The sequence below is a fragment of the Saccopteryx leptura genome, chromosome 3, assembly GCF_036850995.1.
Source record: "Saccopteryx leptura isolate mSacLep1 chromosome 3, mSacLep1_pri_phased_curated, whole genome shotgun sequence".
In the NCBI taxonomy this organism is placed as follows: Eukaryota; Metazoa; Chordata; class Mammalia; order Chiroptera; family Emballonuridae; genus Saccopteryx; species Saccopteryx leptura.
The window spans coordinates 248,971,331-248,989,543 of NC_089505.1; the positions used below are offsets into that span (position 1 = coordinate 248,971,331).

General features: G+C 43.1%; 1 pseudogene; it reads right to left on the minus strand.

The window, feature by feature from the left end:
- Positions 1-1,710: 1,710 nt before the first annotated feature.
- Positions 1,711-17,112, minus strand: LOC136398479 (uncharacterized protein C2orf78-like; annotated as a pseudogene).
- Between the last annotated feature and the right edge of the window lie 1,101 nt (positions 17,113-18,213).

Here is an 18,213-nt window from a genome sequence, read left to right on the forward strand (position 1 = left end):
GTACCCCAACTGGGATCTACTGACAACGTTTGTCTGGGCTGATGCTTAAACCAAACAAGCTATCCTCATTGCCTGAGGCTAGCACTCGGACCAACTGAGCTATCTTCAGCACCCAGGGACAACGCTCAAAGCAATTGAGCTACTGGCTCTAAGGGGGAAGAGAGAGAGAAAGGGAAGAGAGAGGGGAAGAGATGCAGATTGTCGCTTCTCATGTGTGCCCTAACTGAGAATCGAACTATGATATCTGGACTTGGATGAACACTTTATTCACTGAGCCAAGAGCCAAGGCCTTTACATTTTTGTTAATTGCAATTCTGTGTTTCCTGAATTTGTGTAACATTTTCCTATACCAGCTTAAGTAATTTTACAGTCATTATTTCTTCAAACAGGTTTTGATCCCCTCCTCATTCCTTCTTTTTCTGGTACTGCCATGGTATGGATGTTATTACACTTGATGTTGTTATAAAGATCCCTTTGACGTTCTTTGGTGTTTTTCTTTCCTTTCTTTTTTATGTGTGTGTGTGTGTTTGTGTGTGTGTGTGTGTGTGTGTGTGTGTGTGACAGAAACAGAGAGAGGGACAGATAGGGACATACAGACAGGAAGAGATAGATGAGAAACATCAATTCTTCATTGGAGCACCATAGTTGTTCATTGATTACTTTCTCATATGTGCCTTCATGGGGGGTTGGGAAGCAGATCAAGTGACCCCGTGCTCAAGCCAGCGGCCTTGGGCTCAAGCTGGTGAGCCTTGCTCAAACCAGATAAGCCCAAGCTCAAACCGGCGACCTCTGCGTTTCTAATCAGGATCCTCCATGTCCCAATCCGATACTGTATCCATTGTACCACCACCTGGTCAGGCAGACTTTCTTTGTTTTAATATTCTTTTCTTTTGGATGCTCTGCTCGGGTGCTTGCTTTCATCTTTTCGATAAATAGCTGATTCGATTCTCTGCCTCATCTAACTTGTTACTGATTCCTTCTAGAGTATTCTTTGTTTCAGATCCTGTGTTCTTTATTTCTGATTGGCTTCTTTTTATGGTTTTTATGTCCTTTTTAAAAATTAGTGTTTCTTTGTTTAAGTTTTCACTGAGATCACCTATTCTTCCCCTGAGGTCTTTAAGCATTCTTATAACTACTGTTTTAAGCCCTACTTCTGATATTTTAATTACTTCTATTTCATTTCATTCTTTTTCTCAAGATTTCTCTTGTTCTTTATTTTGAGGTATGTTTCTTTGTCTCCCCCATTTTGTCTCTGTGTAATAGGTAGATCAGCTATGGCTCTCAGACTTGTTATGATGGGTTTATGAATTTGATGTCTTGGTGGGCTCAGTGCTGCTGTCTTCCAGATCACCTGAGCACATTGTTCCAGGAATGATTCTTCTGGGTTTTGTGTACGTGCTGTTGTAGTTATTCTTGAATGCTGTTGGCCATTTCTTGGGAGGAGTTAACCCTTTAGGCTGTTTAATAATAAGGATAAACCTCAATCACTGTGTTGGGTCCCTGTGCAGGGACTGCCCCCCGAGGCAGCGTTGTTCCCAGGAGGGAATGGTGCTTGCCAGTCTCTTTCTTTGGGTGTGCCACTTGTATGGCCAGTTGGGTCAAGGTCTGGTATTTCCTGTAGCCCAACACTGATTGTGTTGGTTTTTGGGTGTGCTTATGTAGGGTTCAGGGACAGATCTGTGTCAGGTGTTTGGTGTAACTGGCTTTGAGCTACCTGTCAGGAATTATCATGCTATTCACTATTTGTGGCATCTGCTGAGCCTGGGTGTGTTTAGGAGGGTCGACTTCCTCCAGCATAGATCTGGGAACAGATTTATGAAAGTTCCAAGGGTATTTGAGGTCCACCTCTACCTGATACCTGACAGCTACACTGCCACCCCTCAGGGTTTCCTGGTCTTCCTCCAGAACGTTCTGAAGAAAAACTGGGTGCCACTCGCCATCCCCTCTGCAGGAGCAAGTTCAAAAGAGTGATACCACCTGGGACTAGGGAGAAGATATCAAAAGAGTCTCCTATTGAGGGTGGTACTAAAGGACCCCACAGGAAAGGGCTAAGCACTTTGTCCTGGTCTCAGACAATAGCTTCTGAGAGATACACACTGAGAATGTCTCAACTCTGTGTAATACTGATCCCTGCAGAGATGAGATGTTGGAAGGCATATTTAGTCTACCATTTGTGGCAGAACCAGCAGGTCTGTAAGGGGGTGTTGGGCACTTCTTTCTCTTCCCAAGCAAAATCTTTCTGCCTTCAAGAAAGGTCCTGTTCTGAGCAGCTTTCTAATATCTTCGTGGGACTTAGCTCAGCAAGGCAGGGCCACTAGCTGTGAGAGAGATAGGCCAAATAAGTCTCCCATTGGGAGAATAGTGAGGCCTGAGCTTGCAGGAGAGATAGTAGTGGTCCCTTATGATGTAGCCACACATTTCAGCTTTTGCCCATCTTATTCAGGACAAACCTTTCCTGGAAATGGGCTCTGAAATTCCCAGCTCTGTGCAGCGTCTGCTTCTCCTGACAGACTGAACTCAGCACAGTGAAGCCACAGGGACTGGAAGGGCGGGCCAAGTGACTCAACAGGTAGGGCTGGTGGCGCCTTCTGTGCACTTGAGGTGGGAAAGATTGGTCCCATTTCCAAGCTTCACAGACCAATCACTGTCTGAGTCTCTGCCAAGAATTTCTTCAGAAAAAGAGCTCCCCAATGGAGCCTGCTGGTTCAGCCCGCAGACCCTTCTGCAGGACCCAAGCATGGTGGAGTCCTGCTAGAAGTCGTTGGATGACTGGGCAATGCAATTGCCTGCTGGTACTGTAACTATAAGAGTGCTCGACCCTGGGAAGGCACATCTGTTTCTTGCAGACTCCCTTCTCTCCCAGGTGAGCCAAATTTCCCCTGCTTTTTGCCACCAGATGCTAGGTGGATGACTCACTCCTTCAATGAGAAATCAGAAAAGACCGGCTCACAAAACAGATGATAACTGGAATCATCTGTTTAAAAATGAGCTAAAAGCCATGAGGGAAAACAGTGGAAAAAAATGAAAGACCATGGCGATGGAGGGAACGGGCAGTTATTACCTAAAGGGGACAGAATTTCTGTTTGGAATAAAGAGAAATGTTCTACAAATATTTAATAAATGCTGAGAAGTGTTACTATGGTTGTTTGGTTTGTGTTGATCTCTTTCCATGATGGGTTGGGGAGATTAAAAAACTGTTCTGCTCCCTCCATCTTTCTGAAATCCTGCGAAGTCTTTTGACTTAATTATTTTAAATTTAAGTGGTAGTAATGGTTGCATAATAATAACATGATGTTGTTAATATGATTGAATTGTATACTGAAAAGTAGTTAAAATTGTAAATTGAGTTTTACTGTAATAAAAAATAATGAAAGAACAACATAAATCAGAAATAGGTGATATGATAGAACACAGGACAGAATTAATGACAAAAGAAAAAATCAGAAATAAATTAAATGTACAGGAAAGAATGAACAAAATGGGTAATACCTTAAGAAAAGAATTTTTTATTTTTAAATTTTTTTAGCGAGAGAGTTGAAGGGTAGGAAAGACAGGTACAAACAGATAGGAAGGGAGAGAAATGAGAAGCATCAACTCATAGTTGCTGCACCTTAGTTGTTCATTGATTGCTTTCTCATATGTGCCTTGATGGGGGGGGGCGCTGGGGGCAGAGAAAGGGCCGAGCTGAGCCAGCGACTTCGACATTGGGCTTCACCCAGTGACCTTTAGGCTCAAGCCAGCGACCATAGGATTATATCTATGATCCTAAGCTCAAGCAAGTGACCCCATGCTTTAGTCGGATGAGTCCGCACTCAATCCGGTGACCTTGGGGTTTTGAGCCTGGGTCCTCAGCATTCCAGGCTAACATTCCATTTACTGCGCCACTGCCTAGTCAAGCAATAACAAATTTAGAAATCAAAAGAAATTTTAAAAGGATCTAGAAAAATGGCAAATATAAAAGGTAGGCAAAGAATCCAGGTTATTTTTGAAAAAAGTAATACTAATACATATATGGGCTTCATATACCATAAAAGTAACATTTCAAATTAGTGGAACAGACCCTGTCTGGTTGGATCAGTAGTAGAGCATCTGCCCAGCATATGAATGTCATGGGTTTAATGGAGAAGCTATCATCTGATTATTCACCCACCCCCCTACTCTCTCTCTCCCCTTTTTTTCTCCCTCCTGCAGCCATGGCTTGATTGGTTAGAGGGATTTGCCAACCCTGTCCTCAAGGTGGCACCGTGGCTTCAGCCTTAGGCACTAAAAATAGCTTGGTTGCTAAGCAATGGAACAATGCCCTTGGTGGTCAAAGCATTGGCAACAGACAGGGTTACAGGGTGAGTCCTGGTAAGAGTGCATGCTGGAGTCTCTCTCTGCCTCTCCTGCTCTCACTTAATTTAAAAAAAAATAAAAAATACTAGTGAAACATATTCATCAATAAATTGTGGTACACATATGTTGGATTATAAGTAATTTTCTGCAGGACCCACAGCATGTCAAATGAAGTAACTCTAAGGGAGGAGGGAAATTAGTGGTTGGGAACTTCAGGTAAAGGGTTAATTTTTACTGAATACCCTCTGACAGCTTTGTAAAATTCTATCATGTGAATCTATTACCTTTGAAGTTCAACTAACTGAGTTCAGACCGCAGCTCCCCCAATAGCTAACTCTTAATTTTGGGCAAACCCTTGACACTCTTCAAGCCTATCTCCTTATCTGTGAAATGGGATGAGTATGTTAGCCTGGTGCTGCGTGGCACAGAATAAACTGTTGATAAATGTAAATTACTGGTAGAAACAACTAAATGTCAACTGATGAATGGATAAAGTGGTAGATCCATTCAACAGAATAGTATACAGTAATTGAAAGTACAGTACTGACACGTGCTAAAACATGGGTAACTTTTCTACATGGTAATTGAAAGAAGCCAGACAAAATGGTCACACATTGTATTCCTTCATATATATAAATATGAAATCTCCAGAAAAGACATCCATCTAGACAGCGGATAAGTTGTCTCCAGAGGCTGGAAGGAGAAGGAAGCATAGTGACAGCTAATGGTTAAGGGGCTTCTTTCTGGCCTGATGGAAACATGGGTTAGATCAGGAATAGTCAATGTTTTTATACCTACCACGCACTTTTGTATCTCTGTTAGTAGTAAAATTTTCTAACCACCCACTGGTTCCACAGTAATGACGATTTATAAAGTAAGGAAGTAACTTGACTTTATAAAATTTATAAAGCAGAGTTACAGGAAGTTAAAGCATATAATAATAATTATTTACCAAGTACTTTATGTCGAATTTTTGCTAAGTTTGGCAAAATAAATTTTTATAAAACAACTTATTATAGTTAAATCTATCTTTTTATTTATACTTTGGTTACTCTGTTACCACACATCATGAAAGCTGAAATGCCCAATAGTGGGCGGTAGGGACCAGATAGACTAACACTGGGTTAGATAATGGTGATGGTTGCACAAGCTTGTGACTGTGCTAAGTGTCACTGAAGGGACAGTTATAAATGAATTTTATATTATGTAAATTATATATCAATTAAAAATATTTTTAAATGCAAATTACCCAGATTCATATGGTGATGATTTTCAACTATACCCTTTCCTATTCCATTCCCTTTCATGCCCCACCCCCACTATTGCCCACACTTACTTCCTCCTGCTGCCTGGCAGAGGCCTCCCAAGGAGGGTATCAGATCTGACACCTGCAGAACAAGTGGAGACCCAGTGTACATTTATGCCTATTGCTTTTCCGAGGTGGAAGTGGATGTTTCTAGCAGATATTTATGTGGGCTTCAGTTGATGGGGGAATTTAGACAAGGTGGCACATACAGCCCGGGTCAGGGTAGTGGCCCTGTCTGCCTCTCAAGTTAATATCTAGACATCTCCTAAGCCAGCGGTTCTCAACCTGTGGGTTGCGACCCCGGCGGGGTTTCCTAAAGCCATCAGAAAATATATAATACATATCAAGTATTTATATTCCAAATCATAACTGTAGCAAAATTACAGTTATGAAGTAGCCACCAAAATTATTTTTTGGTTTGGAGTCACTGCAACATGAGGAACTGTATTGCGGGGTCACAGCATTAGAAAGATTGAGAACCACTGTCCCAAACGTTGATCTCATGCACCAACAACCTCTCGATGCTGTGCTCTGAAAGTCAGATTGGCCACCTACAAGCACTAGTAAATACTAAGGACATTGGAGACTGGCCTCAAATTGAGGCTTTCTTCAACCACATGCAATGTGACCTAAGCCCATTGCTGACCCGCATGAGTAAAGAGACGCAGTGATGCTGGCCATGTGTGTTGTGAATAGTAGCTGAAGGAGTGCACTAGAGGGCCTGCTGCATAGTTGTTGAGTAAATGGTGATTGTTATCCCAACCCTGTTTGGGTGGGCCTCCTACTGCTGCAGCTGTTTCCTGCCTAAGTCCCCGACCTTGGTCACTGGCCCCCAGGTTACTGTAGGTAGATTCCCCTGATTTGTACTCACCTTCCCCAATGACAATCACATGGATAAGGTAACCCAAATGTGGTTACCTTTTGGAAATGTGTCCTAACTCTGTTTTCTGAGATAATTGTCTGGAGCTAATGAATCATAAGGCCCGTCTTCACGAGACACTTTTTACCCTTCTCCTGGTTGCCTTGGACTCTTCCTATCCCATCTTCAACTCTGTCCAGCATTTATCCTTTTACCCCTAACCTCATCCCCTGCTTCATCTGACACATTGCCCCCCCTCGCTTGCTTCTCCATAAACTGGTAACTTATCTCTCTTTTGGACTTTGGCCATGGATATTCTTACTTTTTCCTCTGTTCTTACCCCCTGTGCATTATTCAACCTTCCAACTTGCAATTCTTTATTCTCAGGGAGCCTTTTATTCCCACTCCCACCAAAGAAAAATTACAAGTAACAGCATTTCAAAACTCAAGAAGCTCTTTCATTACTCGTCTACTAATGCTATTGTTACATCCCAGGAGACAGACCACAGCAAACCCAAAGTGAATTATATAAGTTTTATTGCAAACCTGCGCAGGGACTGCAGGCAACCCACGCAAGGGAACACTGCAGCCCTGAGCTTCTAAAATGGCTCCTTTTTATAGAGTGGCTATCTAGGCTGAGCAAGCAAGCAAGCAGCATTTACAAGGGCGGGAGAGGTATGATTAGCTGACCTTATTCTTGGCTAAGTCTCCAGGGTAGAGCTTCCTGGATGTTGGGTACATAGAGTTCTGTGGAAAATATTGCTACATTTCTAATGGTTGTTTATCTTTTCTTCCTCCAGCCATGTACTGGATGTCCTCAGTTTTCATGTCTGGTGGGTTGCACCGCTTGTCCTAAGACAGGGGTCCCGAAACTACGGCCTGCTAGCCGCATGCGGCCCCCGGAGGCCATTTATCCGGACCCTGCCGCACTTCCAGAAGGAGCACCTCTTTCATTGGTGGTCAGTGAGAGGAGCATAGTTCCCATTGAAATACTGGTCAGTTTGTTGATTTAAATTTACTTACTCTTTTTTTTTTTTTTTTTTTTTTCATTTTTCTGAAGCTGGAAACAGGGAGAGACAGTCAGACAGACTCCCGCATGCGCCCAACCGGGATCCACCCGGCACGCCCACCAGGGGCGATGCTCAGCCCACCATGGGGCGGATGCTCATGCCCATCCTGGGGCGTCGCCATATTGCGACCAGAGTAGCCACCTCATAGCGCCTGAGGCAGAGGCCACAGAGCCATGCCCAGCGCCCGGGGCCATCTTTGCTCCAATGGAGCCGATGGCTCCTGCAGGAGGGGAGAGAGAGGACAGAGAGGAAAGCGCGGCGGGGAGGGGGTGGAGAAGCAAATAGGCGCTTCTCCTATGTGCCCTGGCCGGGAATCGAACCTGGGTCCTCCGCACGCTAGGCCGACGCTCTACCGCTGAGCCAACCGGCCAGGGCTTAAATTTACTTATTCTTTATTTTAAATATTGTATTTGTTCCTGTTTTGTTTTTTTTTACTTTAAAATAAGATATGTGCAGTGTGCATAGGGATTTGTTCATAGTTTTTTTTATAGTCCGGCCCTCCAATGGTCTGAGGGACAGTGAACTGGCCCCCTGTGTAAAAAGTTTGAGGACCCATGTCCTAAGATGTCACAGCTATTACTTTATTTAACATTATTAAGTTTTAAAATACATCAAAAAAGAGAAATTTAGAACTATCTATGAAAAAAAGAGCTGGTATCCAAAGTGGCACCAACAGTTCTAGCGTGTCTTATCTTGCATACCCATAGGAGAGAGAAATTTCCATTTACTCTTCCCTGGCAATGAGATATTTCCCCAAGGCGCAGTTATGGGCAACATTCTCATGCTCAAGTTGAGCCTTCCTCTTCCTGGCCTCCCGCTCTGGCCTCTGCCAGTCTGCGATGGGCATTGACATGACTGGCCCATGAATATCAGGTTTCTTCCATGCAATTTGTTGTAGAGCAAAGTCTTTGAGTAGATACTGATTCTGAGGCTTGAGTGGGGTCTGGGGCTTGGTCACAGAAGTGTGAACAGGGTCCCTCTGGAACGATGTACTAGATGATATTCTGTAGGGTGCAGGCCTAGAAGAGGCAGACTGAGGGACACTAGATCTGGTAGGGTTGGTCCGGCCTGGCTGGGCAAAGTCGGTCAAAGTTGGCCCAGCCGTTCTGGCAGGAGCTGCCAAAGATGCAGGAGTCAGCTGGGATGAACCAACTGCAGTGGGCTGAGCTGAATTAGAACCATGGCAGGCAGTATTGGCTAAATCTGGTTGGGCTAGGTAGGTAGAAATTGGCACAGCAGGTCTGGCAGGTATCTGGGCATCGTTTGATAGTTGCGGCTGGCTGGTGGCCTTTGGGGTTGCTTGAGTTTCCCAAGGCCCTGTAGGAAGAGAGTTGTGTTTTCTTATCAAGCTTCTTCCCCAGAGCATGAAACACCTGCACAGACTCCAGCATGTGCATAGCTAGGGAGCTTCGAGGCTTTCTGAAGGTCTCTTGGATCATCTCAGGTTGATTTCTCCTCCGCTTCATCTTGGGAATGGTTGGCTTCTCTTGTGCCTTGACCTTTTTCCGTGCTTGATTGCAGTCTTCAGCTTTTTTTCGAGTTCTTTTCCTTGGTTCTTTTTGCCTTTTCCTGCTCCTGGCCATTACATTTGCTGTGCCTGCTGGATGCCCGTTTCTGGGGTTTCCTGTTGGAATCCTTGGCCATGTTTTCAGGAGCTGCATCACTGGCTGCAGCCTTGCACATCCCCACTTCTCCCACAAACACGCAGCCAGGTATCTCAGGCTGGAGTTTGGCCTTGGGAGCATCACTGTTAGGCTCAGAGGCTGTACGTTTGTTCCTCCTGGCTTGAACAAAGCGAGTCTGTGTGACACTTGACCTTCTCTGCAGTTCATTGAACTGGATGTCTCTGGTATCTACGGTTTTGCCCACTATGGGGAATTCAGATTGATCATCCCCCAAGGAACTTAACAGCTGTGGAAGGTAAATATCCTCCACCATTGCAGCGCTGTCTGCCAAACCATGATTAAGCTCAGTCCCCTGTTCAACTGTCTGTTGGTCCACGAGACTCAAGCTATTGTTTTCCAGCCCAGTGCTTTCACAGCCCAGGTGCTCCTCTTGGCCAAGGGGATCAACGCAGGCCAGGAGCTGGTGGATAGCTGGGATTTCTAAAGGGAGCAGTGGAGGATCTTGGTTTTCTGTTGGCTTGGATTTAATATCATCAGAATTCTTCTTCTTTTTTTGTTCTTGGCATGGAGCTGGAGGCATTGCCAGAAAATCACTAGGACTATAGACTGGAGTAACCTTTGAAATGTCCCCTGGCTCGGATGGTGGGTTATTCTCAGGTGTCTGTATATTTTTATTTCTGCAGGACGTGGGCAGTTCTGGAGTTGGTGGTAGACAAAAAGTTTGGACAGGAGGTTGCAGTCCCAGGGAAGACTCCATCCCCGGGGATGTCTCCATCACTACGAAGGAATCAAGGAGAAGTCAGTCAGTGTTGGTAAGTGCGATGCTCCCTCTATCACCAGTGCAGCACTCGTACCCTTCCAACAACGGGAAGAACATTTCTACTAGTCCCTGTTAGGGATCAGAGAGCGCCCTACACTAAGAGATAGGAGGCAAGTGTTCTAGTTCTTACTGGTCACCTTTAGATCTCCTTGTTTTTTGATATTCTTTATAATTCACAGAGTTTTTGTAATTAAAAAGAAAGAAAAAGTAAAAGTAAAGGTGATATTTAAAATGTTTTGCAGGCCTAGCTTCCTCGTAGGGCACCCTTTTCATTCTCTCACTCTCCTGAGTGAACAAGAACACTTCACACCACAGAGTAGGAGAGGGAAGGGAGCTAATCCTAATGAAATCTATAAGCAAGGACAGACTGTTAGCATGCTTGCTATGGACAAGATCTTGGAACACAAAGGGTAGACTCCTGGCATAAAAGTAAGAAAACTTTTGCCCTGGCCCGAAAGCTCATTTGGTTAGAGCATCGTCTCAACCTGCTAAGGTTACCGGTTCGATTTCCAGCCAGGGCACCTACAGAAACAGATTGATGTTTCTGTTTGTCGGTCTCTCTCTCCCCCTTTTCTTTCCTCTCTCCTTAAAATCAATACAATAAAATTTTAAAAAAAGAAAAGAAAAATTTAAGCTGCTACTATCAAAATAAGACATCTGAAGTGCCTTCCAATGGGACAAAAGCAATAAATCAGGGAAGGAAGTTCATTACAGTGTACAGTACAGGGGTCTAATACAGGAGGGCCATGAAAAGTGTGCCATCTCTTGGTATGCTCTTGGGGTTCTCATACATAGAGCATACGTGGCCATTACAGTGTCCCCCCTTCCCACCTCTATCAGCTGTCCTCAGCTAACAAAGCCTCTTAGGTTTAAGGGCACTGACTGACGGTAATAGTTATTAAAGGCACAGGACAGAAATTCTACCTATATGTGTACTCACAAGTTGCCAGCTCAGAATGATCCTGGTTTTGAATGCTGACTTCGTCCATCTTGTTGGTTGTACTCACCTTGCAAACTTGTGTCTATGATGGGTTGAGCAGACGCAGAGTAGCAGATTGCAGAGGTAGAGGCTGATGGTATCACATTTATGGGCTGAGCCTCCTTTAGTACCATGAGCACATGTGGTTGAGGGGCAGAGGCCCTGCTCTGTGTGTAAAACACGGAGCCATGGGATTACAGGTAGGTGCCCGGTTCTCCAGAGAGTAGGGACCCCACTGTGCCTTGATTATAGTAATACACATGACTTCCTTCCTGGTAGGGGACTGACAGGCTGTGTCCCTGATTTGGTATCTGAGGCGGTGCCCCCTGGATGAAGCTGGGATAAAGTGGTGGATACAGGGGAACCATGTTATTGGCATCTAGAGTTTTAAGACACTGGGATGCCATGGCCGTGGAGGACACAGCTGTGGCCTGCTCAGTGACAGAAACAGTGAAGTATCTGAGTGATGATGACTTCATCTCAGTGCCTCCTGGGAGAGCCCACTCAAAAGTACCAGCATAGGAAGCAGCTGAAGTGGAGACCTGCCTCTGGCCAGCAACTCCAGACAGCATAGTTGTGCTAGAATGCTGGTAAAGGTGGGCACTTCCCATGAGTGGCTGGAAAGAGGGGCCGGAGGCTGTTAGCAGTAGCCATGCTGAACTGCCGGCTGGAGCAGAGGCCCCAGAGAAATTGGAGACACTTCCTGTTAGGGAGGCTGCATTGCTCACTACAGGAAGAGAGATCTGCAGAGAATTGGAGATTCCAAGTAAAGGTGGATTTTGGAAAGTTTCTGTAGGGAAGAAGAGTGTGATGGAAAAAAAAATCAGTGAGATTGATAAATTCTCACTATGTTTGAAGTATGGCATTACCTTAAGATTGTTGCTATCACAAAGCCTCCAATGGCAGTCCTCACTGAGATACCAAAAATGAAACAGTTTGTGATGGGAGTGAGTGCCAGAGCTGTTTGCTGCTCTTCTGTATTCACTTCTGTCTCCCAACGTGGGCAGAAATGTGCAGAAGACCCAAGTGGTGTGGTTCCTACACTGTTCTCTAGGGTAGATGCAGTCACTTGCTGCCCTATCTGTCTCTCTACTGAGCCTGCACTAGGGATTCATGTGTCTGCTCTTTCCTAGAGGCGAAGCATTGAGAACCAGGAGTCTTTGGAGAGCGTCTGTTCTCACAGTCTCATATGTGAGTGAGGAAACGGAGTCTCAGAGATATCATATGGGCTTCCTCATGCTCTGAATTATGTTAGTATTATCAGCAGGTTACATAACAGAAGGATCCCAACTTCCTTTTCAAGACTCTGCTCTGAGCGCTATACTGTGAAAAGCTTGGAACAATAGAACTTAGAATACAGGTGCTTTTCTTGTGCCTAGAAAACAGTGTAGGTAGTGCCCTTGTAATCTTCAGTGTCTCATTTTGCCTGCAGAGACCACATGCCACTCACTAAAATTCAGGTGTAGCTTAGTCCAGTTGGTCGTGGGTCATTCTTACTCTTTTCAGACCTGGTTTCTGATCCTACCTCATAATGTCTATCTGAGATTTAGTTTCTCAAGAAGTGCTTTTGAAAGAAAAATGTTATTTAAACTAGTTAGCTTTTGGTACTTATGTGTGAAGTAGTTATAAAAGTAGCTACATAAGGATTCATATCAATAGTGATGTATTACATACGATTTATATGGGTAAAATTATAAGTTCTGGAAACACAAAGAGAAAAGTCATGAAAAACGTATCACAGAACTAAACAGAAACGTAAAAGTATGAATGAAAACTCAATCATAAAGCAAGCATCTAATCATAATACATTTACAATAAGTGAAATTGTATTATACTTGCAATATTACATAAGTGGACATACCTCTCCTATTTTAGTAACTACTATTAACCAAAAAGCTGCCCACAGTGGCAGGTGATTTTGAAAGAATTCCTAACTAGTACGTACAGACAGAAAAAGATATATATCGGTAAAAACTGAATAACGAGCAGCAAAATGTAATAAATGTAGATGTGTAGGTAGTTCCAGTGCGTGTAGACAAATATTTTCTTAAAAAACTGGTATAGTTACAAACAACGACTCTTATACGGGGTGAATATCCTAAATATATAAAGAAGTCACAAAGCTCTGAAACAAACAAGCACACAATGCAATTAAAAAAAGGGGAGAGGACCTGAATGGACAGCTCTTCCAAGTGGCCATACAATTGGTCAGTAGATATATGAAACGATACTCACCTTCACCAGCTATTCGAGAAATGCAAATCCAAACTACAATGAGATACCACCTGTTGGATTGGCCATTATTAACAAGACAGGTAATAGCAAATGTCAGAGAAATTGTAGAAGGAAAGGAACCCTCATTCACTGCTGGTGGGAATGCAAATTAGTACAACCGTTATGGAAGAAAGTATGGTGGTTCCTCAAATAATTAGGCATAGAATTACCATATGACTCAGCAATCCCTGTCTTGGGTATCTGTCCCCCAAACTAAAAAAACATTGTTTTGTAAAGACATATACACCCCCCCCCCGATGTTCATCACAGCATTATTCACAGTGGCCAAGACATGGAAACAGCCAAAGTGTCCCTTGATAGAGATCCGCATAAAGATGATGTGCTACATATATACAATGGAATACTACTGAGCCATAAGAAATGATGACATAGTGACATTTATGACAATATGGATGGACCTTGAGAACATTATACTGAGTGAAATAAGTACATCAGAAGAAGCTGAGAACTGTATGATTTCACACAAAGGTGGGATATAAAACTGGGACTCATGAACATACATAGATCAAAGTGAAGTGGTTACCAGGGGAGGTAACATGGGTTAGGGGAACGAGGAGGGCGGTGGAGGAAGGGTGTAAAGAGGGACAAAAATAAGGTGATGGAAAATGATTTGATTTGGATGATGGGTATACAACATAATCAACAGTTCAAATGCTATAGAAATGTTTACCTGTAGCCTATTTACTCTTATTGATCAATGTTACTGTGTTGAAGTTAATTTTCAAAATAAAATTTAAACATGGAAAAAAAATGAAAGAAACACTGGTATAAAGCAAGAAGCAAATGAAGTGTAAAGGAATTCCATGAAGGTGCTCATTCATATATTTCTTTATATTATTGAGCAAAGAACAGATCTTAAGTCTATTAGAAATCTATATATTATAGATATCTTGCCCTGGCTGGCTGGCTCAGTGACTGGAGTGTCAGTCCAGCATATGGATGTCCTGGGTTAGATTCCCAGTCATGGCACATGGGACAAGTGGCCATCTGCTTTTCTTCCTCCTTCCTCAGCCCCTTCTCTCTCTCTTCCCCTCCTACAGCCAGTGGCTCCATTGATTCCAACGTTGGCCTGGGAACTGAGGATGGCTCGTTTGTTAGAGCATCAGCCTCAGGCGCTAAAACGATCTCGATTGATTCGAGCTTTAGCCCCAGATGGGGCTAATGTTTATTTTATTGATTTTAGAGGGAAAGGAAAGGAGAAAAACAGTGAGAGATAAGATCATTAATCTGATCCTGTGTGTGCCCACACCAAGGATCACACAAGCAACCTCTGCGCTTCGAAACTATGCTTTAATCAGCTGAGCATGGCATGGAGGTTTTTATGGTGTTCTTAAAACATAAATTACCATTATCTTTAAGATCCAGGAAAGTGTCATACCCAAAACCTTAGAAAACATTACCACCGGAATCCAAATTAAAAAATAAATGTGAGGATCCACAGGGGACACCGTAAATTTGGTTTAGATAAATGTGAAATGAGAGGTGTGGGAATTGACCTTTGTTTGTTTTCTTAGGTAGCTAAGATCTAAAGACATGGTGTTGGTTTATCGGTCTGTTGTGTTTGTGTGGAAGAAAATACCTGTGACGATGAACAGCAGCTTTGATTTAAAACATACTTATCACACACAGGAATCAGTCTTTCTGATTCAAGTTAGGACACGCACTGTTAAAAAAATCTTAATCTTATTTTTAACAGACAGAGCATCGACATCATTTAAAAATCAGAACGATGTGCAACACTGAAATTCTGTTTCATCCAGCGCCTAGATAGCCAGCTTTGTGAGTTTCCTGTTCATTGGAGACATCATTTCTAAAACATACTTTTAAATGTTTATGCTTCAAAGTGCCAAGTGCCAGTTTTCAGAAAGGCAATAGACAAACACAAACAACTGTCTATGTTTTTTGGTTCAGCTGCTTTGCCTAGTGATACCCTATTCTGGCCTTCCTTTCTTGTCTAGTTTATTCATGTAAGCATTTGTTAAAATCAACTTAGTTGTGCTGTCCAAAGAGCAGATTAGACCCTACACTCTTCTTCTGCTACAATTGAACATCTTTGGTTCCCCTCAACATTCTGTTCCAACCACCTTTTTGGCTCCTGAGAGCTCCTCCAAGCTCTCTTCTTCATCCGTTCAGCTTCCCCTCCTTCATTCTGCTGCTTCCCTCCCTCCTGGTGCCCATTGCCCTGTGCTGATGAACACAATCCTCAAGTTTCTTACATTTAAATACTTGCCTCTATATAGCCCATTACTCTCCATCTTCTCTCCCTGTTTTCTCTTGTCACCTAGTTTGGATAGAAAACTTCAAAATTAGGTGAATATTATAGTTTGAACAGCACTACACTGAAAACACTGACGTTGAAACATTAATCATGGGAGAGGATTACACATGAGACATCTGGGATATATAGTGCTAGTTCTCTCCACCATGCCAGTTTTCTCTCTGCTTCTCTTAAAACATGTCAAGAAGTGTTGATTTCATTTTCTACATAGGTGCTCTTTTAAGACGCTGTGTTAGAAAAGTTAGGGATTAGCGAGAACAGCCTATCTTACCCAGTGATTAATAGATGAGGGGAAAAACAACTTTTGTGAGAGTCACTGACTTCTCCATGGTCACATAGCCAGTAAATGTCAAAATCAAAACTGAAATCAGTTTTTCCAATTTCTAGATTACTACTTTCCACTATTATTTTATATTATCTAGTTTACACTCTTAAATATAGGGGCAAAAATTATCTAATAATATCTTTATTAAGTTTTATTCATTACCTGACATGATAAAGAAGAGGATATATCAGCAATAGATTCAACGGATGAGGAGACAATACTTGACGTCTGACTGGCTAGACCCAAAGAGCACATGTGTCCAGTAGGAAGGTCACTGGTCACTAGTTACTGGCCACTGGTAAGTTGCGATGATCTAACTGTATTTACAAATCCATGGAGACTCCAAGGTTCTCTCAGATGGTGATAGGTTTGATGGAGAATTATGTCACAAAGCAGGCAGTTAAAAGGGCTGAGAGAGCCAATTGATTGGTCGGATTGCCAACAAGATAACAGGATTGGATGGAGGGGTGCGAGGGTGTGATCATCTCATGTTCCCAGGGCTCTTTTGTTAGGGAAATAGTCTCACTCTTTCTTTCTTTTCTTTGCTGCCTCACTATTTCTTAATGACATTCATTAACAAAATTAACTAGTAGTTACTTATATTTTCTATGATATAGCATCTAACATACATATCTTTCATTACATATAGTACATTGTTAGTTTCTGTAGAAAGAAAGAAATGGGACAGGTAGGTTGCAGAGTTATATTTGTCCTGAAATTACATCAGTCCAGCTTGAGTGATTTGACAGCAACCTTTGAGGAGCAAAGGAAGGGGATTCAGGAGTTCTTTTTGTGAAGTAGTTAAAAAGCAAGTGAAGTTTGTCGAGTGCATTTTCGGGAGAATGATGTGGTCCAAGGCTGTTTCAGTTTGTTCTCGAGTGCTTCCTTTCTTAGGCTGGGCTGGGTAGGTTGGACTTGCTCTCCATTTTCTTCTTCATTTTGGCATTGTTTCTGAGAGCAGCTTTGACCGTGCATTCTTACACTCATGGATGTTGCTTCCTGTCAGCTTCCAGCAGCAGGAGTCTTCTTTTCAGTGTCCAGTGCTTCCCTGAATGGACTCTGCCCATGAGGAGCAAACACCGAAGAGCTAGGAGTCAGCTGATGAGAAACCTTCCTTCCTGCAGCCTTTGGTTACAGTTCCTCTGCCATGATTTGCTACCTGTCATTCCTTGGGCCATGTAGACATCCTGCCATCCTGCTCTTTCACACGTGCGACGCATTCGTGAGATTTTCCTTTTCTCCTCTTTACCTAAACTCTATGCTCTGTGGCAGTTACTGTAGTCTCCTGCCCCCTGGCAAACAGCCAGTGCAGAACTTTGGGCTCCTAAGGTTCCCTGTCTGCCATGCTGTTGCCTGGCCAGGCAGAAAGGAAGGGCAAGTCAGAGAAAGACAGTGACAATCATGAGGAATAGGGAACGGGGAACATGAACGTGGACAGGAAAAAAGGTATTTATGTGGAATTTTTGCTCTCTGTGAGAAACAAATTGACACCATTTGGTTTCACTTTGTATTAACATATCAGAGGTTGTTTCCAAGCCTTTTACGCTTGGGGAGTGGTGAATAACAAATTATTTTGGAACCAAGAAGGCAGAAATAACCCTAAGCGTAAGCAAATTAAAGTGAAATCATTGGCATTTAATCATTCAACAGTTAGGGTAGATCACTGTTTCAGGGACCCGCAGAAAGTTCTGGCAGACTGGTCTATGGAATAGAGGTTGGAAAACACTATATACTGCAGCAACTGCCATGAATTTGTTCACTAGCGAGAATTACCTTAAATAAGATTTTCACTTTGTTTCATGTCATATCACCTCATTTACATGATTCATTGCTATGTTTTTAGAATATGGATTATTTTTATGCTCTCTGTCAGAGCTCTGGGTTTCTCCTTATCTTTTCTTCCCAGTCTTATTTTTGAACGTCCCGCCCTTGTAAGACACATTGTGTGTAGTTTTCTTGATGACTTTATTTAGAAGCATCCTGAACTAACTTGACCCGAGAGATCTTGTGGAGAAACTTTAAAATGGTCTGTGAAGCAGCCTTTGTGGTGAGTTACACTGTGCACCCGAGCAGGGGAACAGATGTGTGCAGCCAGCCCCCGTGGCCTGCATTGGCTCTGTTCTTCTTCCCTTGCTTAGTGCTTTCCTCACGTACCACTCTTGTCACTCTGAGTGAGAGCTGAAGTGCTAATGACTTGCACACGGTGGTACAAAAGTAGGTATCCAGTTGTTCGTATGGAAAATAATACAACAATTAATGAATAGAAGTGTAAGAATAAAACCTGTTTTGTGTACTTACAACTGAAACCCTGTACTTGCCCC